At 44.1% G+C, this 23,104-nt stretch overlaps 1 protein-coding gene across 3 annotated transcripts in view; it reads left to right on the top strand.

Moving 5' to 3' along the window:
* LOC135545973 (leucine-rich repeat and immunoglobulin-like domain-containing nogo receptor-interacting protein 2) overlaps positions 1-23,104 on the top strand; it is a 410,569-nt gene that overhangs the window by 370,486 nt on the left and 16,979 nt on the right. The window contains exon 1 of one of the 3 annotated variants that reach the window (XM_064973992.1): positions 2,086-2,207. The exons of the other annotated variants lie outside the window; for them this stretch is intronic. The gene's annotated coding sequence lies outside the window, so the exon portion shown is untranslated. Of the gene's footprint in view, positions 1-2,085; positions 2,208-23,104 lie in introns of those variants that run through there. 3 annotated transcript variants of the gene reach the window in all.

Here is a 23,104-nt window from a genome sequence, read left to right as displayed (position 1 = left end):
TAGTTCAATCTTGGTTTCATCAGACCAGAGAAACTTGGTTATCATGGTCTGAGGGTCTTTAGGTGCCTTTCAGCTAACTCCAAGGGGGGTATCATGTGCCTTTTACTGAAGAGTGGCTTCTCCCATCTCCACAGAGGAACTCTAGATCTCTGTCAGAGTCACCTCCCTGAACAAAGCCCTTCTCCCCCGATTGCTCAATTTGGCAGGGCGGAGAGCTCTAGGATAAGTCTTGGTGGTTCCAGCCTTATTCAATTTAAGAATGATTGAGGTCACTGTGTTCTTGAGGACCTTCAATGCTGCAGAAATGTTTTGGTACCCTTCCCCTGATCTGTGCCTCGACACAATCCTGTCTCGGGGCTCTACGGACAATTCCTTCAACCTCATGGCTTGGTTTTTCCTCTGAAATGCCCTGTCAACTGTGGGACATTATATAGACAGGTGTGTGCCTTTCCAAATCATGACCAATCAATTGAATTTACCACAGGTGGACTCCAATCAAGTTGAAAAACATCTTAAGGATGATCAATGGAAACAGGATGTTGTCAGGATGTAGACATTGTCAATGGTCTGAATGCTTTTGTAAATAAGGTATTTCTGTCTTTTGTTTTTAATACATTTGCTAAAAATTATTAACCTGTTTTTGCTTAGTCTTTATGGAGTATTGTGTGTAGATTGATGAAGAAATTGTTTTATTTAATCCATTTTAGAATAAGGCTGTAAAGTAACAATATGTGGAAAAAGTCAAGGGCTCTAAATCATTTCCTAAGCACTACATATTGAATATGGGCATCCCTGCAATATTTTTTACAATGTAATTTCAGATCATTTAATGTTGAAATTCCAATCCCAGTATTTTACACCTGGATATACATTGTATAAGACAAACAGAAATCGAATATTGATTAAACTGTTAAATACACAAGAATCAGCAGCTGGCGTCATGATAACTATAATCTTTTGCCCCCTGCGTGTTTTCCTTTCTGGGCCAAGCATGGGACCTAACGTGACCTCATCAATAGCCAATCAATCTCGAGGACATCTGAATACTCTTTAATCCAATAAACAGGGTGGTATTACATTAATTAAGCTTCCTCACAATGACTCTTTGAGGGGTTCATTAAATACTTTGATTACAAAACTTTTGTGTTTTAGTGCATAACTCGAGCCAAATGGAATTAGCTTTGCTAGGGAATAGGGTGACATCTAAGAGTGTGTCCCAGTATTGGTCTATGTTTGCATCAGTAACAAAGATAACAGACATAATCTGGACCCTGAGATATGATTACATGGGTGACCCGGCTCAATCTCCCTCTATTTCAGTCTATTGATGTGAAGAACGTAGTAATTCTACCAAACTGAACTGTTCTTGAGCCCTCTTATTCTTGGCTACATCATCAACCATCAAAAGCAAATGCTACCTCAGCAACCACAATTAGAAATGAAACTGTATGGTCTGCCACTATTACCGCCATCACTGTTTTTTGTTTGGGATGGACTACATGTATAGTGTTGTCACGCAGTCATGGTTTCAATCATGAACATTCCTTTGTTATTCCTTTGTTATTTGTTATCCTCTTGGAGAAACAATTACACAGTTTCTCTATATGTATTTTCGTATGTTGTGACAGGGAGTGGAAATGCACTTTAGATGGATAACATTTTGCAGATCAATAATGTATTATGTCTCCCTTCTCTCTGCTGACTGTCATCAATGAGGAGATGAAAGAAGAGAAAACTCCATAGATCTATGGCCAGTCATTAAAACTGGGAGGGTCTCATTGTAGTTAATGACTTCCTCACCACCCTCCTACAACAAAGGAATGATTCAGACGATTGTAAGCGGCCAGACTTATACAAGCTGACATTTAGGACTCCGGGAGGCTTTTAGTGTCTCAAGTCCCTCCCTGGGAGGAGCCACATCTGAATGGATTTTAATGGCACTGAGTAGAGTGCCAAAGGTCAAGCCTCTTGATTGCACGGATGTGTCTGTCAGAGAGCGAGAGAGAGAGAGAGAGAGAGAGAGAGAGAGAGAGAGAGAGAGAGAGAGAGAGAGAGAGAGAGATGGAAGCGGTAGCTTGAGGGAGATGTCTAGCCATTGTTGAGCTGAGCAAGAGATGGCTATGGGAGAATGATCCTATGAGATTCCGGTATCACTGGATCAAGTATCCAGAGAGCTCATTGGACTAACAGGCAGAGAGGAAAAATGGGTATGCTATCGTGTTGTTTGCTATGGCTCAATCTAGGATAACCTACTGTAACAGCATTTTGAAGCTGTTCTTATTTTGGTTTGCCAAGATCAGACTTTTTTTTGCAGTCATGTGATTCATAAAATATTTGTGGTATTGATTTTGAAAGTGAGGCCATAAAAAGGAAGAGTTTTGTGGAGAAAAGACTTGTTTCTAGAAATGCTGCTTGCATGTCAGATGTGTTGTTAGTGAACTTGTTGGATGCAACGGAGTGGGTGGAACACAACCACGAGGCTAGTGAATGCAGTACTGCTGGAGCTTACTGTAGTGGTTGTTGGTATCCTGATTGTTTTGAGTTGTTATTGTTGTTTCACATTTAGAGGATATAGAGGGTCAGTGGAGGGTATCAAGGAATTGCTGAATATGTATCCCTCCCTATATGACACAGTGCCATAAACCTGAAGCCTGCTAATGTTTGTGTCTGTGTAGTTAAGGAGTGAGCAAACAGACGCTAATGGCTATATTATTTGTCGCTCTGGATCTCTGAACCATTTTGAGGGAAACGCGGGGGTCGTCAAAGACATTCTTCTCACCTAACTAGCCCTTTGGCTGACTCACAATACAGCTGAGACACCCCTGACTCATATCAGATGTGGGATGCCCGGACTTGGGAGATGGAGTGTAGCAGAAGATACTTAGCAGCCCACACATTGAACTCTTAGCTCTTTTTAATGCATTTTAATCATCAGCCACTTCCCCTGTGGGCAGAGGCTAGGCTACACTTGCATCAGGGCCAGACGGAAGGGATTGTTTTAGGGTGTATTGGTATATTGTTTTGTGACTGTGACAGCTTTTCTGTTCTGTGGCTGTGACAGCTCGCAATTATCAAAGACACTTAGTTCAGGCATGATAAACGTGGTTGTTTTAGGGAGGCTGTGAATTTTTTCATTGGTATTGATTGTGTGGCAGTGACTGTTCTCTGATGTCACTACTCGCAAATACCAAAGAGTAGGAGGTCAGTGGGACAATTCTGAAGACACATGCCAGTGACTCGTTTGCAAATTTATTTTTTGTAATTAACAAAATAATGAAAATGGCAAATTGATTAGTGATTTTGATTTTACGCAGGCCTTTTTCAATAGACCTCAGAGCACATCAGGTGGGTTCGATACAATAGATTAAACTTGGATGGTTTTCAATTTGAACTCCTGTTTGCTGTGAAGTAGGCCTTTATATAATGTTGGTCATTTACAAAACCATTCCAAGCACTTATAACCTGCCACCATATGCACTAACAACCTGTGTCCACTTCCTATGAAATAAGATAACTAAGTGTGCTTCCTTCCCAGACATCCAGTCTGATAGTCGGTCTATCATATTAAACACTGCTTTATGTGGTACATTAAGCATTCTTTCTTGACAAATTGCATTAGCTTGTGCGGATATGTGGAAAGAGGCTTGCATCTATATCATATGGGGGACGTGTGTTGGAAATACAGATGGGAGCCATCAGTTTTCATTGTCTTAAAACGTTAGCACCGGACATCATGATTAATGTACCATAGGGTTAATATAAAGCCTGATCTTACCTTTAACTGAGGTGGAACATCATTTATGTCTGGCTAACACACAGATGTATTTGATACACTTGTGTATTGTATTGTTTCTTGCAAGGTTTGCCATTTAGAATACACAGATCAAGTTATAGTTGACTATTCGTGATCTACCCCAGTGTTTCCCATCCCAGTCCTCTGAGGCCCTACACTAGCATGGCTTTGTCAACTAATCAAGGGCTTGAAGACTGGTTGACTACAGTGGAATTAACTGCTCTGGAATAGAACAAATATGTACAATGTCTAGTGGTCCCCGGGGAATAGTTTGGAAAACATTGTTCTTAACAACTATCAGTGTTGATAGCTGAGTTATGCTAATCTTAACAAAATCAGCAACATTATAGTATATGTTATAGTATACCAAGCTTACACTCCCTATATAGAGCCTGTTGCAATTAGCCTGTGCTTAGAGTACACATGTTCCTGCTCTGGCATTTTCTCTGAAGGCAACTTAACATGGCAGGGTTCCACAGCTATTATAGACAAATGTGTTCTATAGCCCCTGGGTAATATCCCAGCACACAGGGGATGTGCTGAGGACATTCGCATTAGGCCCCTTGAGGGTTCGATGTGACGTTATCCCACTGACGTTCTGAGAACGTTGTAAGAACACCATGTGATGGTCCAAAGGGAAGTTTCTCTTGGGGACCTTTGTCGAGTTCCCTGTACATTCCCAGGATGTTTCTGAGGACCAAGTCAGGACGTTCTCAGGAATTTCATTTCACTAGTACTTAGGAGTTTTCTCTCTGTTCGTTCCAGGGACATTTTTAGGACGTTCTTGGGACATTGTGTCATGGTCCCATGAAGGTCCCATGAACGTTCTTGTGATGTTGTGTCATGGTCCCCTGGAGGTTTTGTCCAGTTCCCAGTTTGTTGCGCGGACATCCTCAAGGAAAGTTTTAGGAAGTTGTGTCATGGTCCCATGGAGGTTTTGTCTAGTTACCGGTTTGTTTCTATTACATTCTTGGGACGGCTCCTTGAAGGTCCCCTTAACGATCTTGGGACATTATGTCGTGGTCCCCTAGAGGTTTTTGTTATGTGATGGTCCCAGGATTCCCAAACCATCATAAGTGAAGTAATGACATGAGGGTTTTAAGGTAAGTATCTTTAGTAGATGACAATATGATTACATTTGCCATGATCACTTTGTACTGACTTTTCAATACGACCCCACCCGGCATTTGAACCTCTGGATATGAGGTATGCTGATCTTTCTGCTGTGCCACAGATTCTGTAGAATTTTAGAAGTTACTTACACATTTACTACATGTAGTACATGTCTGCACTTAACAAAATAGTGCCATCTGCACTGCTATTTTAGTCATCAGTTAATCTGACTATTGTCTCATTGATTTCATTTACTATTTTTGTCTGGATTTTCAGTATTGTTTTCTATTGTTGGTGATATTATTCTGTTCTGATGTTACTCCAGGATATAATAATAGTTAGATGGATGCAGGGGTCTAGGGCACTGCATCTCAGTGTAAGAGTTGTCACTACAGTCCCTGGTTCTAATCCAGGCTGTATCACATCTGGTCATGATTGGGAGTCCCATAGGGCAGCGCACAATTGGCCCAGCGTCGTCCGGGTTTGGCTGGGGTAGGCCATCATTGTAAATAAGAATTTGTTCTAAACTGACTTGCCTCGTTAAATACAGGTTTAACAAAGCTGAGATTTTCTTTGAAGTGCAAAGTATAGGAATAGGCCTTCAAGTGAAATCAGTCACTGATACAGACATGGTGGCCTAGCAGGAAGATGAGAATGTAGTGACCCAAGAGGTTGGGAGTTCAAATCCCACATGTTAAATTATGATTACTGTGTGAATAAACATATTCAATGTAATTGTATATTTCAAATATGTAAATTGAAAAAACTGTATGTTAAGATGCTGTTTGTAGCATTGCCAGAAGACAAAGAGCTGTGACTGGATCAGTGGTTCACCAATTGTGGGCTTGGCAACAGTAACAAGGGGTGATGTGTAATGAAATGTGTAATGGGGGGGGGGGGGGGTTCTTCATGACCATTGGGTTGACGTCCCTGGGACGAACCAGGACCTAAACAAAAACCTCCGGGGGACCATGACACGATGTCCCAAGAACATCCTAAACTAGACAAAACCCCCAGGGACCATGACAACGTCTTGACGACCCAACAGCTCATTATTGTTTGCAGGGATGCACCTTTTATACTACTTGGCCCTGTTAATGGTAGATTAAATACCTGTCCTGAACATCCTACTCATGGTACAGAGCACACACATGCTTCCCTATTTTGACCTGTTCAAGTGGTGTAATAATGCATAATAAATTCACCTCAATATCAATATGAAAATACATTACTGTATTACTGTAATACATTACATTACATATGGTAAGGGTTTGAAATTCTTCTATTCAATACCTTAGTTTACCCCAACGGAAATGAGTGACTCAAATCTTGAAGACTTCCCAATTTCTTCCTGTTTACCAGGTTCCCATCTACGGTGGCCTCAACGATCAAAGTAGTCATCTCTCATCTTGACTTGTATATTGATAATAATCACCTGCACAGGGCTTGCCAATGATGTCCTTATTCGGTGCCATGATAATTGAGTCCTGGCACATTTAATGACAAAATATTCAGACACGCTGGCAAGCTAAAGTTCCTCTCCACAGTTGAGTTGTATTAATTGATTAACTATAAACTATTAAACATGGGATGAACACTGTAAGTCATGGTGTTTAATACCTTCCGCAGGGTTTGATCGTGGGTAAATTGAGGCCCAGCCACTTGACGGTGCTCTTTGGCTGCTCCTAAACTCAATGCTTATCAGAAATAATAATAAAAAGCAGCTGCTTCCATCTTGCAAAGTGTATGGCTGATTAGCACTGATTAATTATGTTTGATTTTGCCATGTGAATAAAGCACTAGGCCAATTGGAGAATAGCAGATTATTATTAGCCTACCCAAGGCCTTTCATTCTCACAGTTAGGGATGTGGTCCAAAATCTCTTTCTCTGCCTCACATGACTCCTGTTGGTGATTATGTTGCAGCTATGATAATTGTGTTAATCTCAAGCTACTTTCCCTTTCATTTGCTTCTGATTGATGACAATATTCAGAGAATATTTCACTACTGTTTTTTGACCATAAAGTCATAATTTGTCCATATAATCCCTACAATACGATTCCAATAATTTGGTTATCCCTTTCTTTCTCCAAAATATGCATGTTCAATTGGAGTCAAATGGTGTTTGATCACACTGATAAATTGGTATTGTAACATTGGCCAGTGGATGATGATGTACAGGAAAGAATGTCCGAAACAACAGCATACATTGGTACTAACGATAAATTGCCCTAATCAAAGATACAAAAAAATCTGTGGTGTTGTTATTGTTCAAGTGTGGCTAAACTACAGTACAGTAGTGAGCTAGATACACTGGTACTGTAACCGAACCATGTGAGAATGTACTTCACGTTATTGATGTTTTTTAACGAGGTCACGTCCCTTACATGGATACCATTGCATGTACTGAGATTTTGAGTTACAAAACCCACTCATCAAAGCTCATCAAAGAATAGGCCAGTGTCATTTTGCGCCTTGGCAGACCATATGGCTCTAACCCATACCACCCACCATCCTTTACAAAAATAATTTGAATAATGTATAAACCAAGAAGAGAATGTTCCAGGATTGCCTTCTCATTTCCATCGTCACCATCCTCTTTGATTACTTGCAGACACTCCCTTTATAAAAGGTGGATTGATTGCACTCTGGCAATGCATTAACCTGCGAGTTAATTACATGTTTCCTTCAGGGTAGAGTCATTAGAAGCTATAAGGCTCGTTAACATTTCAATTATAATTTCATAACTTTTCCATACAGTTACCCTTGTGAGGATAGTTTGTTATTTAATTTTTGATATCTGGGAAATGAAGATATCAAAAGCAGCGCTGACATATCTAATATGCGTATGTTAACCCCTTCACATTAGCGATCTTACAGTTAATGATGGGGCGTACTGCACAGCATGTTGTCTCTGTAATGTGGAGTGTACTGGAATTCATGAGATGCGGCTTGTGTGTATGAGGTTGGTGCAACTTCAATTCAAGTCAAGGCCAAGCCAGCATAGATTAGAAGGAAAGTGTCAGGGACCATCGGCCTTCAGCTTCCATTTGAATTTATTTCTGTTCCCATTAAACGGGTAAATATTTTTCATTTTGCAGTACACTGTGTACACATGAGTCTGAAAATACCTAATGCAAGTCTCAATCCTATTATGTAAAGTCCCTGTACAGTATATTTGTTCTATTACACACACATGTAAAAGTGTGTAAATAATACACATGTAAATTAGAAATGTTATTTTGTATATCCCACTCTCCCTGACACTAGTCTTGCTAACACCAGACTCTCTACACCCTTGAATTAAGAGTCTGGAATGGCTGGTTTGATGTGTCGGCACAACGCGACGACAATGAAGGGGATGTGCCCTCAGACTTCCAGGCAACACCCTATACTGGTTGGATATCCCATTTTGAAATGAATGAAACATGATTTATTGGTTTACATAGGGCGGCCCCAGCCCTTCCACTTCCAACCAGCTCCTGAGTGGCGCAGCAGTCTAAGGCACTGCATTGCAGTGCTAGAGGCATCACTACAGACCCTGGTTTGATTCCAGGCTGTATCACAACCGGCATTGATTGGGGCTTCCATAGAGCGGCGCACAATTGGCCCAGCAACGTCCGGGGGTAGGCCCTCTTTGTAAATATGAATTTGTTCTTAACTGACCTGCCTCGTTAAATAAACAAATCTGGGGCAAACACACACAGCTGCTAGCAAGCACAAACCTTCAGAGTTTGGCAATTGTTTGCTGATAACATCATGAATAGTGCAGATAAATCATCACACACATTTTAAAAACGTTAGAACAACCCTTCTACACTAAAACAAGTGACATATTAGACAACAGCAACCTGTTTAATGTTACGATCTTGTGGCTAGGAAGTAGCAACTAACGTTAGCTAGCAAAGTTCAGCCCATAGAATGTCAGACAGCTAATAGTTTTACCTTGCTTTCTATCAACTCAAAATCAGCTAGCTAATAAAATATATGTTTTAGTTACAAATTAACTAGTTAGCTAATTACAGGCTGAACATTTCTTTACCCCACTGAAGTTATTAATTCTCTGTTTACAGAGTAAACTCTGTTTACAGTGCCGATTTTAGCATATTGGTGGGGCAAACCATCCCCAAAAATGTTTAGATGCATGCCAGCAAAGCCACTACACAACACAACAATAAATAATACATGAATTGCACTATAACGGTGACAAACTGTGCCCACAAAGTATTATGGCCTACATAAAGCTTTCCCAACAGCAGAGTCCCAACAGCAGTCCCATCATCTTACCACTGCTACACCTGGCTATCAACTGAGCCTTTTCTGTCAGCAAAACTACCTCATTTACTGCCTTTTAAAAACATAGCTGATATGGTTGACTTGCTTAAACAAATGTGGTTTCTACTGACAATAGTACAAACTATGGCATAAGGAGACGGCAAGCAGATAAGAGGCCATCCCTAATTTAAATTAAGACATTCATGAGCAAGCTAGGATGAACGTAGTCAATATAACTATTTGTTCAGCACTTTTGAAATGTACAGCGACAGCATTCAGAATATTGGCCGTTCTTACAGTGTTCTCCCTGTACACCAAGTCAGAACTGTAGGATAAATAAAGGGGGATATAAGCAGACAATGGAACCTCTCACAAGATTTGATGATTACATTTCTCTAAAACAGGTTATAGGCTAAATGTGCAACATCAATTCAGAACAGTAGGCGAAATTAAGAGGGAAAATAGGTTTATTACACAACATACACTTAGTATTACTTTCTTAGCAACAGTATACACATCTTCCTGGCATATTACAACATTTATGCAGCAGAGTACAAAACATTTTTGGACTCACCTTGTTGTGCTGTGTTCACTTGAACAGGAAGATGACGTAGCGGTCCTTCGTGGGCTAATTTAGACATCAAACTTTATCAATAAAATCTGGCGTTCTCAGGATTCATGGTGCTTTCAACTGGCAACTTGGAAAAAAAACAAGGTTGAATCATGATGACGTCAGTGATCTTCAGGTCGTAGCTCTAGAAAGGGGCCCGGGTTCCCGACGTACAATTCTGAGTTGGATGACCGTTCAAAACGTATTTTCCCAGTCTGATTATTTTTTCCCAGTTCCCAGTTGTCATGGACTCATTGAAGTCAGATTTCCCAGTTTCGAGTTAAGTTGTTTTGAGCGCAGCACAAATCAAGCTGTAACGACGTTCTTCGTTTGTCGAAAGAAAGTCGGACCGAAATGCAGCGTGATGGTTACTCATGTTTATTAATGAAACAAATAACGAAACTATACATGAAATAACTATAAATACAAAACAGCAAAACGGAACATGAAACCTATTACAGCCTGACTGGTGAACACTAACACAGAGACAGGAACAATCAACCACGAAATACAAAGCGAAACCCAGGCTACCTAAATACGGTTCCCAATCAGAGACAATGAGAATCACCTGACTCTGATTGAGAACCGCCTCAGGCAGCCAAACCTATGTAACACATACCCCTAATCAGCTACAATCCCAATAACTAAAAAAAACCACTAAGAATACAACAAACAATAAACCCATGTCACACCCTGGCCTGACTAACTAATTAACTAAAACACAAAATACTAAGACCAAGGCGTGGCAGAACCCCCCCCCCTAAGGTGCGGACTCCCGAACGCACCTCAAAACCATAGGGAGGGTCCGGGTGGGCGTCTGTCCATGGTGGCGGTTCCGGCTCCGGACGTGGACCCCACTTCATAAATGTCATTGTTCCTGACTGGCAGATCTGGAAGAGTCTGGTTGACTGGCGGATCTGGAAGAGTCTGGCTGACTGGCAGATCTGGAAGAGTCTGGCTGACTGGCAGATCTGGAAGAGTCTGGTTGACTGGCAGATCTGGAAGAGTCTGGTTGACTGGCAGATCTGGAAGAGTCTGGCTGACTGGCAGATCTGGAAGAGTCTGGCTGACTGGCAGATCTGGAAGAGTCTGGCTGACTGGCAGATCTGGAAGAGTCTGGTTGACTGGCAGATCTGGAAGAGTATGGCTGACTGGCCGATCTGGAAGAGTCTGGTTGACTGGCAGATCTGGAAGAGTCTGGTTAACTGGCAGATCTGGAAGAGTTTGGCTGACTGGCAGATCTGGAAGAGTCTGGCTGACTGGCAGATCTGGAAGAGTATGGCTGACTGGCAGATCTGGAAGAGTCTGGCTGACTGGCAGATCTGGAAGAGTCTGGCTGACTGGCAGATCTGGAAGAGTCTGGCTGACTGGCAGATCTGGAAGAGTCTGGCTGACTGGCAGATCTGGAAGAGTCTGGTTGACTGGCAGATCTGGAAGAGTCTGGCTGACTGGCAGATCTGGAAGAGTCTGGCTGACTGGCAGATCTGGAAGAGTCTGGTTGACTGGCAGATCTGGAAGAGTCTGATTGACTGGCAGATCTGGAAGAGTCTGGTTGACTGGCAGATCTGGAAGAGTCTGGCTGACTGGCAGATCTGGAAGAGTCTGGTTGACTGGCAGATCTGGAAGAGTCTGGCTGACTGGCAGATCTGGAAGAGTCTGGCTGACTGGCAGATCTGGAAGAGTCTGGCTGACTGGCAGATCTGGAAGAGTCTGGCTGACTGGCAGATCTGGAAGAGTCTGGCTGACTGGCAGATCTGGAAGAGTCTGGCTGACTGGCAGATCTGGAAGAGTCTGGCTGACTGATGGCTCTGGCTGCTTCATGCTGACTGGTGGCTCTGGCTGCTTCATGCTGACTGGTGGCTCTGGCTGCTCCATGCTGACTGGCGGCTCTGGCTGCTCCATGCTGACTGGCGGCTCTGGCTGCTCCATGCTGACTGGCGGCTCTGGCTGTTCCATGCAGATTGACAGCTCTGGCAGCTTCTTGCAGACTGACAGCTCTGACTGTTCCATGCAGATTAACAGCTTTGGCAGCTCCTTGCAGACTGGCAGCTCCTTGCAGACTGGCAGCTCCTTGCAGACTGGCAGCTCTTTGCAGACTGGCAACTCCATGCAGACTGGCAACTCTGGCTGCTCCAAGCAGACTGACAGCTCTGGCTGCCCCATGCAGACTGGCAGCTCTAGCTGCTCCATGCAGGCTAGCAACACTGGCTGCTCCATGCAGACTGGCAGCTCTAGCTGCTCCATGCAGACTGACAGCTCTGGCTGCTCTAAGCAGACTGACAGCTCTGGCTGCTCCATGCAGACTGGCAGCTCTAGCTGCTCCATACAGGCAGGAGGCTCCGGCAGCGCTGTAGAGGAGGAAGGCTCTAGAACCGCTGAACAGGCGGGAGACTTCGACAGCGCAGGAGAGGGAGAAAGAGCTGGCTGCGCTGAACAGGCGAGGCGCACTGAAGAACTGATGCGTGGTGCTGGCACTGGTGGTATTGGGCCGAGGACACGCACAGGAAGCCTAATATGTGGAGCTGCTACCGGAGGGCTGGGGTGTGGAGGTGGTACTGGATAGACCGGACCGTGCAGGCGCACTGGAGCTCTTGAGCACCGAGCCTGCCCAACCTTACCTGGTTGAATACTCTCGGTTGCCCTGCCAGTGCTGTGAGGAGAAATAGCCCGCACTGGGCTATGTAGGCGAACCGGAGACACCGAGCGCAAGGCTGGTGCCATGTAAGCCGGCCCAAGGAGACGCACTGGAGACCAGATGCGTAGAGCCGGCTTCATGGCATTTGGCTCGACGCTCAATCTAGCCCGGCCGATACGTGGAGCTTTAAATATACCGCACCGGGCTATGCACCCGCACTGGGGACACCGTGCGCACCACTGCATAACACGGTGCCTGCCCGGTCTTTTTAGCCCCCAATAAGCACAGGGAGTTTGCGCAGGTCTCCTACCTGACGCAGCCATACTCCCTGATAGCCCCCCCCCAAGAAATTTTTGGGGCTTCGCTCTGCGCCGCCGTGTCTTTTTTTCCAACTCCATTCTCCTATAGCCCTCTTCGCACTGCTCCAGCGAATCCCAGGCGGGCTCCGGCACTCTCTCTGGATCGGCCGCCCACCTGTCTATTTCTTCCCACGTCGTAATATCCATACTGTACTCCTCTCTGGGCTGCTCCTGTTTCCATCCACGTCGCCGTGCTGCCTCCTCATACCAGCGCCTCTCCGCTTCAGCCGCTTCTAGTTCCTCCTTGGGGCGGCGATATTCACCAGGCTGAGCCCAGGGTCATTTTCCTTCCAGTTCCTGTTTCCTCTTTGCCTGCTGCACCTTTTGGCGGCTACACTCCACTGGTTTAGCCCAGGGTCCTCTCCCGTCAAGGATTTCCTCCCATGTCCAGAAATCCTTAATACGCGGCTCCTCTTTGGGCTGCTCCTCTTTGGGCTGCTCCTGCCTGTTGACACGCTGCTCGGTCCGTGTGTGGTGGGTGATTCTGTAACGACGTTCTTCGTTTGTCGAAAGAAAGTCGGACCGAAATGCAGCGTGTTGGTTACTCATGTTTATTAATGAAACAAATAACGAAACTATACATGAAATAACTATAAATACAAAACAACAAAACGGAACGTGAAACCTATTACAGCCTGACTGGTGAACACTAACACAGAGACAGGAACAATCACCCACGAAATACAAAGCGAAACCCAGGCTACCTAAATACGGTTCCCAATCAGAGACAACGAGAATCACCTGACTCTGATTGAGAACCGCCTCAGGCAGCCAAACCTATGTAACACACACCCCTAATCAGCTACAATCCCAATAACTAAAAAACCCCACTAAGAATACAACAAACAATAAACCCATGTCACACCCTGGCCTGACTAACTAATTAACTAAAACACAAAATACTAAGACCAAGGCGTGACACAAGCTGGATTGACAGCATGACCAATGTTGAATGTTTGTAATTTTAAGCTTTGAAAAGAGTTGTGTGGTCCCAGAATTGGGAAACATACTCGTTCAAGGAGTTTTCTTTATTTGTACTATTTACCTATTTGACCTATTTCTTTACATTACCGAGTGAAGACATCAAAACTATGAAATAACAGATATGGAGTAACCAAAAAACTAGTAACCAAAAAAGTAGTTAAACAGATTAAAATATATTTTATATTTGAGATTATTCAAAGTAGCCATCCTTTGCCTTGATGACAGCTTTGCACACTCTTGGTATTCTCTCAACCAGCTTCACCTGGAATGCTTTTCCAACAGTCTTGGAGGAGTTCCCACTTGTTGGCTGCTTTTCCTTCACACTGCGGTCCTACTCATCCCAAACCATCTTAATTGGGTTGAGGTCAGGGGATTGTGGAGGGCAGGTCATCTGATGCAGCACTCCGATCACTCTGTTCAAATAGCCTTTACACAATCTGGAGGTGTACTGGGCCATTGTTATGTTGAAGCAAATGATAGTTGCACTAAGTGCAAACCAAATGGGATGGCGTATCGCTGCATAATGCTGGTTAAGTGAACCTTGCATTCTAAATAAATCACTGGCAGTGTCACCAGCAAAGCAACCCCACACCGTCACACCTCCTTCTCCATGTTTCACAATGAGAACAACACATGGTTCCCATCATCCGTTCACCTACTCTGCATCTCACAAAGACATGGTGGTTGGAACCAATAATCTCAATAACGGATTCATCAGACCAAAGGACAGATTTCCACCGGTCTAATGTCCATTGCTCGTGTTTCTTGGCCCATTCAAGTTTATTCTTCTTATTGGTGTCCTTTAGTAATGGTTTATTTAGGCTGCAATCTAAGTTGCAGTTAACTCTAATGAACTTATCCTCTCCAGCAGCGTTAACTCTGGGTCTTCCTTTCCTGTGGCGGTCCTCATGAGAGCCAGTTTCATCATAGCGTTTGGTTTTTGCAACTGCACTTGAAGAAACTTGAAAAGTTTCCACTGTCTATTTATATAGTAGGGAAATCTCCTCCCTACCCCCTAATGTTGGCAATGCTTCCACATGAAGTACCTAATTAAGTGATAATGGCAAAGATGCCGGTGTTTGGAGGATATATTGGCATGGGTGTTGCCGGCAAACTGTGCCAATATATCCTCCAAACACTGGCTTCGAGGGCATTATCACTTTAATACAACATGTAACCAACGTATTCAAATAATGATTGACATATTTACATAAAAAAATATTTTGATGAATTTATTCATACTATTTCATCCTTCCACAAGATATAGTACCGAAACAAATCTAGGGTTGCTACCCAAGCCGGCTGTTTGTTTGTTCTATTGGTTCAGTCATTCAGTCTTTTTGTTCTGTGTCTATGGACGCGACCCTGACGTTCGTTCTAAATGTTCCATTGCCATACTGGCTGGCAACGTTCTTATCCCTTGCTTGCTAGCTAGCTAGCCAACTCTGGCTAACTTACAGTCATAATAACAACAGTAGCTGCAGTTGGTTTAAGCTGTTTTCTATTTAAATGAATTTGGATACATCAATAACAATGAGTTTGTCACGCCCTGGTCTATATTTATTATGTTATATTGATTTATTGAGTCAGGCCAGGGTGTGACATGGGTTTATTTGTAGTGTGTTTCGTCTTGGGGTTGTGTGGGTTGTATAGATTAGTCTATGGCTGCCTGAGGCGGTTCTCAATCAGAGTCAGGTGATTATCGTTGTCTCTGATTGGGAACCATATTTAGGTAGCCTGGGTTTCACTGTGTGTTTGTGGGTGATAGTTCCTGTCTCTGTGTTTGTTGCACCAGTCAGGGCTGTTTCAGTTTTAGACGTTTGTTGTTTTGTATTGTTCGTGTTTCGTCATAATTAAAGATGTATCGAACGAACTACGTTGCATTTTGGTCCGATCCTTATTCCACCTCTTCGTCAGAGAAGGAGGTAGAAGAAAGCCGTTACAGAGTTAATGATTTCACCTTGCATAGAAAATGTGCTCTCTGGTTAGGACACTGTTGTTCAAAGAAGATAGCCAACAACACAGCTAAAACAATACAGCTAAAACAATCAAAAGCTGGAAAGACTGCAAACTAGCTGCACTTTGTTTCATTTGACCATTTTTCAACGGACTTTCTTTGTTTATATCCATAAAAATTATGACAGCTGATTCATGATTACGACTGGGTGAGAAATGCTGCCTGCCTTTCTCTCTCATCCCGACACCCGACCCCTACAAGTTCATTACTATGGGACAATTTGAATATTGAAACAATGTTGAAAATGTTGGAGAGACAGACAGGAAGGTGTATACAAATCTCTGCTGTTGAAAACTAAATGTTAGTCTAAAATAAATGTGAGATAATGTCTAGATGCTGTTCATAGTGAAGATGAAGTTTATAACCTCCCTGCCTGGCCTGATGAAACAGTGGATTGAGCAGTCAGATGGAACAGAGTAAATAGGCATTTTAAAGTAATATATCCAGCCGGTGATAACTTGTGGAATAGCCCCCGGCTGGAATGCGCTTTTAACCAATCAGCATTCAGGATTAGACCCACCCGTTGTATAAAAATTAATAGAACACAGTCTGGCCCAAAAAGACCAGACTACAGCAAGTATAACCAACAACACCATCTTTCATCAATTAAATCTAAAATATCTATCTGATGCAACATTTACTACTGTAAAGATAAAGAAAACATGTACTTTATTTTACAGGATGATATAATGCATGAAGCAAACATGGAATGACATTTTGAAATGTGAAGGTGTAGACTCAGTGAAGTTGTCTAGTGGAGGTGTCTTTCATCCCTCAGCACCCTGGTGGAGTGGAACAATTATTGTTCAGCCCTATAGTAGCATGATTCTGGTTCTGATTCTGGATAGCTGAACTCCTGTAAATAGAGAAAGGACATTTAGATGTATGTAACAGTTTCCCAACCATAACATTCAAAGATTTTTTCCAACTAGAGACCCAAGGGAGGATGAATGAAATGTTGAACTACATCAACCTTGTACTTATTCATATGAATTTGGGACTAGAAGGGGGAGGTTCCCTTACACAGACACAGAGAAAACAACTGCAATTTGACAATAGAACAAATAGTGCACCTGGAACATCATCATTATGTTGATAAATTAATTGCAGTCGATATTTATTTATTTTTAATTTTACCTTTATTTAACCAGGCAAGTCAGTTAAGAACACATTCTTATTTTCAATGACGGCCTGGGAACAGTGGGTTAACTGCCTGTTCAGGGGCAGAACGACAGATTTGTACCTTGTCAGCTTGGGGGTTTGAGCTCGCAACCTTCTGGTTGCTAGTCCAACGCTCTAACCACTAGGCTATGCTGCTGCCCCAATAATTTGGAATGAAAAGGTCTAGGTAGCCTAATCAGCCAGTGCACACTTTGGCACAGTTTGTATGTCAGTGTCAGACGGCTGGTTTGGAGTCAAGGTGCCTGTGCTGAAGGTCAAGTAAGCAGGCATCGCCACAGACACCTACAAGGGGCTTATGTTAAACCACCTCTGCCACTACTGCTTGTAGTACTTGAGGAACACTTTGTTTCGATAAATCATTCCCAGAGACATTCCCTTCCTAAACCAGACTATATAGTCTTCAGACTCTCTCTCTCTCTCTCTTATCACTATTAGCATTATTCTGAGCTGCAGGCTTGAGGGCAACCAACACAGATAAATGTACAAGACAACCAAAATGGAAAAACCAGCTCCCAAGATAGAACACCCTTTCTTTGTGGATAGTTACATTAGGTACAGTCTCTTTATTCCTGTACCCTCTTATAACTAACACGTCGACTATGGTCTTTAAGAGCGTTGACAATTGTTGGCTAAACAAAGCGGACATCTTGGAACATACGGCTGGAGCACAGAGACACCTTTGGGTGTGAAAAGCCATTGCATTAGATGGAATGATCGTAGCCCAAGGGCCACATCAAAAACACTCTTAAAACCTTCCAGTGGAGATATGGACCAGGCCAATTTCTCAAATGGCTTTTACTTGTTCATTGCACAGTGGCCAAGTTTGTTATCTAATCCTCAACTACTTGGGCAAACACCAGCAAATAGGACGTGCCTGCTTTTTGAGGTTTTGGGGATGTTTTACAAGCCTCCGCTGATACAGCTGTGTCTGCTAGGGACACGCTTACTGCATTTAGCTCTGCTTTAGTTACAGTTGAAGTCAGAAGTTTACATACACTCATTAAAACTCGTTTTTTAACTACCACAAATGTCTTGTTTACAAACTATAGTTTTGGCAAGTTGGTTAGGACATCTATTTTGTGCATGACACAAGTGATTTTTCCAACAATTGTTTACAGACAGATTATTTCACTTATCACTGTATCACAATTCCAGTGGGTCAGAAGTTTACATACACAGCCTCCCGGGTGGCGCAGTGGTTAAGGGTGCTTCCAGGTTGGATGGCGCTGTGTTAAGAAGCAGTGCGGCTGACCACATTTGTGGTCAGAACTGAAAAATCATGTGTGAGCAAGAAGGCCTACAAACCTGACTCAGTTACACCAGCTCTGTCAGGAGGAATGGGCCAAAATTCACCCAACCTATTGTGGGAAGCTTGTGGAAGGCTACCCAAAACATTTGACCCAAGTCAAACAATTAAAAAGCAATGCTACCAAATACTAATTGAGTGTATGTAAACTTCTGACACACTGGAAATGTGATGAAAGAACTATAAGCTGAAATAAATCATTCTCTTTCACATTTTTTAAATAAAATGGTGATCCTAACTGACATAAGACAGGGAATTTTTACTATGATTAAATGTCAGGAATTGTGAAACTGAGTTTAAATGTATTTGGCTAAGGTGTATGTATACTTCCGACTTCAACTGTATGTGACCATTGATGATCTTTGCTTCAGAGGAATACCTTCAAGATATTTCTCAAAGGTATTCATCTAAAGCAAAGAGCATCCCAGGTCATGAATTATGTAATAGTCAGTGACAGTGGGTTCCATTGCAATCCACTGGGGTGTACTTATCATCAAAAGGTTTAGATGGGCCAAACATTTCATACTCATGTCTGCTGTGCTCTCCAAGTCTCTATCAGCTTTCATTTGAATAGTCATTTTCAGTGATCGAGTTGGCATACAAAATCTGCTGAAGTTGGATATCTCATTTTAAACAGATGCCTTGATGACTGCGAAAGATGCATCACGATGAGTTTCACAGATTCCACAGATCATAAACAAGTCTATGTGTTATGAAAGATGTTCTTCTTCTTTTTGTCTTGAAAAGCATCAACTTTTAATGTCAAAGTGCATAAATTTTTCTTCATCTATTGGTTTTCCACGTTGTATTTGACTGAGGCTTTATGAAAGGGGAATAACAGTGGAATGGTTGATTAAACATGAAGAGATTCTTCATTCATTTAATCTCCCACTGAATCCATTATTATACATTGCATTTTTCTTTAGGATGCAACTGAATATTGAGCAGCTGTGCTGTTGTTTTTGTGAGAGGGAGCACTGTGCACACTCAAGACAGAAAGGAGAAAGAGCCGGAAGGAGAGAGCGAGAATGGAGAAATTGAGACAGTGAGAGAAAGAGAGAAAGAGAGAGAGTGGGAGAGATCTGTGGTGGCCCATGGAATATACCGGTCAACTGCCTGGGGATTGATCGCAATCTCCTGTAGCTGCTCTCTCACCTCTAGATTTCAATCTGATAAAAGCTCCTTTGGCATTCACAAGCTCAGACAGTGAATAGGGCGGTCTGCCTGCATTATCAGATAGGCGCTATAGCAATATGAGCGTACATTTTGATGTAGTCTCAGTCTCAGAGACAACGCTCAGCTGACCACCCTGAGTGAAGTCATCCCAAAGACACGAGAGCCAAAAGCGTTTGGGAAGAATGTGAAAACACTATTGTGAAGTCATGCCACATACTGTAGGCTATTGCACATGCTGAGAAGGATGGCAACGTGTGTTGGTTGTGACTGCGCAAGTAAAAGGATGAACTCTGGCATTTCATGGTTGCTCATCATGTGATTTTATGAGCAATTAATGTGATAACATGTGACGTCATCAGTGGCTGTTAGTGCTGTTTAATGAGGAAGGACAATATTTTTTTATGAGCATATTGGGTGAATGTAATTCACATTCCATTCACCAGCTCAATGAACAGTAATGTTGATAAGTTTAGGCTACTCCATGATGCTAAAATCTTCCCTATGCCCTTCATGAGGTGGCTACAAAATAGACTGTGTGTCACACCCTGACCATAGTTTGCTTTGTATGTTTATATGTTTTGTATGGTCAGGGTGTGATCTGAGTGGGCATTCTATGTTGTGAGTCTAGTTTGTCTGTTTCTGTGTTTGGCCAGATATGGTTCTCAATCAGAGGCAGGTGTTAGTCATTGTCTCTGATTGGGAACCATATTTAGGTAGCCTGTTTGGTGTTGGGTTTCGTGGGTGATTGTCCTTTTGCCCTTAGGTCTGTCATGTGCTAATTGCACCAGTATTAGGCTGTTTCGGTTTTCGTTACGTTTATTGTTTTTTGTATTGATTTGTGTTTCTTCAGTTTTCATTAAACATGTATCGCAATAGACACGTCGCATTTTGGTCCGACTCTCTTTCACCTACAGAAAACCATGACAGAATCACCCACCACAACAGGACCAAGCCGTGTGGCAACGGGCAGCAGCAGGAGCAGCGTATTAAGGACTTCTGGACTTGGGAAGAAATCCTTGACGGGAGAGGACCCTGGGCTAAACCAGGGGAGTGTAGCCGCCCCAAGGTGCAGCTCAAAGAGAAATGGACATGGGAGGACGAACTGGACGGTAAAGGACCCTGGGCACAGCCAGGAGAATATTGCCGCCCCAAAGAAGAGCTGGAGAGGCGCTGGTATGAGGAGGCAGCACGGCGATGCAGATGGAAGCCCGAGAGTCAGCCCCAAAAAATGTCTTGGGGGGGCTCACAGGAAGTATCGCGAAGCCAGGTAGGAGACCTGCGTCAACTTCCTGTGGTTACCGGGGGGCTAGAGAGACCGGGCAGGCAGGGTGTTATGCTGTGGTGCGCACGGTGTCCCCAGTGCGGGTGCATAGCCCGGTGCTGTATATTCCAGCTCCGCGTATCGGCCAGGCTAGAGTGAGTGTCGATCCAAATGCCATGAAGCCGGCTCTACGCATCTGGTCCCCAGTGCGTCTCCTTGGGCCGGCTTACATGGCACCAGCCTTGCGCACGGTGTCCCCGGTTCGCCTGCATAGCCCGGTACGGGCTATTCCACCTCAACGCACTGGCAGAGCAACCGGGAGTATTCAACCAGGTAAGGTTGGGCAGGCTCGGTGCTCAAGAGCTCCAGTACGCCTGCACGGTCCGGTCTACCCAGTACCACCTCCATGCACCAGCCCTCCGGTGGCAGCTCCCCGCACCAGGCTTCCTGTGCGTGTCCTCGGCCCAGTACCACCAGTGCCAGCACCACGCATCAGGCCTACAGTGCGCCTCGCCTCTCCAGCGCTGCCAGAGCCTTCCTCCTCTACAGCGCTGCTGGAGTCTCCTGCCTGTTCAGCGCAGCCAGAGCTGCCAGTCTGCATGGAGCTGCCAGTCTGCAAGGAGCTGTCAGTCTGCAAGGAGCTGCCAGTCTGCAAGAAACCGCCAGAGCTGCCAGTCTGCGTGGAGCAGCCAGAGCTGCCAGTCTGCATGGAGCAGCCAGAGCTGCCAGTCTGCATGGAGCAGCCAGAGCTGCCAGTCTGCAAGGAGCTGTCAGTCTGCAAGGAGCTGCCAGTCTGCAAGAAGCAGCCAGAGCCGTCAGTCAGCATGGAGCAGCCAGAGCCGTCAGTCAGCATGGAGCAGCCAGATCCGCCAGTCAGCCTTGATCTGCCAGAACCACCAGCCAGCCAGGATCTGCCAGAGCCTTCCTCCTCTCCTGTGCTGCCGGAGTCTCCCGCCTGTCCGGCGCTGCTGCCGGAGTCTCCCGCCTGTCCGGCGCTGCTGCCGGAGTCTCACGCCTGTCCGGTGCTGCCAGAGTCTGAAGAGCCCCTCTGTCCCGAGCTGCCCCTCTGTCCCGAGCTGCCCCTCTGTCCCGAGCCGCCCTTCTATCCCGAGCCGCCCTTCTATCCCGAGCCGCCCCTCTGTCCCGAGCCGCCCCTCTGTCCCGAGCCGCTCCTCTGTCCCGAGCCGCCCCTCTGTCCCGAGCCGCCCCTCTTTCCCGAGCTGCCCCTCAGTCCAGTGGGGTTATATAGTAGGGTCGCCGTAGTTAGGAGGCCAAGGAAGCGGACAAGGTGGCGGACAATGACTTTGGTGAAGTGGGGGCCACGTCCAGCACCAGAGCCACCACCGCAGACAGATGCCCACCCAGACCCTCCCCAATAGGTTCAGGTTTTGCGGCCGGAGTCATCCCTTTGATCGTTGTATAATTCCTTCTCACATCTATTCGCTCTCGTCTGCTCACTTTTTCCCTTTGCTTGTGGACTTCAGACATCAGGCGAAAAAACACTTCCAAGCAAAACGTTCATATCATAACCACTATCCGCTACACACAGCCTACATTCAGTGTCACCATAGTACTTTCCCCTTAAGAGGCAGTAGAAGAAGACAAAAATGTATGTTACCCATTGAACGACATCTATTGCAGTTTACATATCTATATATACATATTAAAGTTTACATATCTGGCCATATATGGATGTAAAATTTTACTTTATGGGTTTGTTATGTAGGCTTCTTCTAAGCCAGGTATTCCCAAACTGGGGTATGTCATCAAGGGTACGCCAGATAAAAATGTGATTCATATTAAAAATAAAACAGTACATTTGTATATTACAGAGGGGCTATACATTTGGGTGACGTTTTTCACTCACCTGAGTACCCTCGTTTCAGTGCCAAAAACAAAATTAAACCATCTAGTGTTCAGCAAAATAACAACACAAAGTCAAATACAGGTAGCCTAGTAAAATAATTAACATCCAGTCACATTAACCGTTATACTCTCTCACAGGAAACATTCACTCTTGCGCAGACATTTAGAAGCGAAACATGAATATTTGAAAAATAAGCCTTGGGAGTTTTTTGAGCATGAATAAAGACGACTTTTGAGAAGTAAGACATGTATAAAAGCAACAGGTACCATTAATAAGAATGGGCTAGAAGCGTCTTATATGGTGAGCTACCGAGTGGCTAGGACAGACAAGCCCCATACGTTTGTGGATGACTTAATTCTTCCTGCTGCAGTGGATATGGCTGGGACAATGTTGGGGGGAAAAGGCCAAAATAAACTATACAGACAATGCTTTCATCAAACACCATTGTTTCACAACGCATCAGTGACATGGCAGGAGATGTTTTGAAACAATTACTGCTTTGCATACAAGCCAGTGAATTATATGC

The sequence above is a fragment of the Oncorhynchus masou genome, chromosome 9, assembly GCF_036934945.1.
Source record: "Oncorhynchus masou masou isolate Uvic2021 chromosome 9, UVic_Omas_1.1, whole genome shotgun sequence".
Classification (NCBI taxonomy): Eukaryota; Metazoa; Chordata; class Actinopteri; order Salmoniformes; family Salmonidae; genus Oncorhynchus; species Oncorhynchus masou.
The sequence above is the reverse complement of the archived record's forward strand: the minus strand, read 5'-3'. Positions and strand labels throughout refer to the sequence as shown.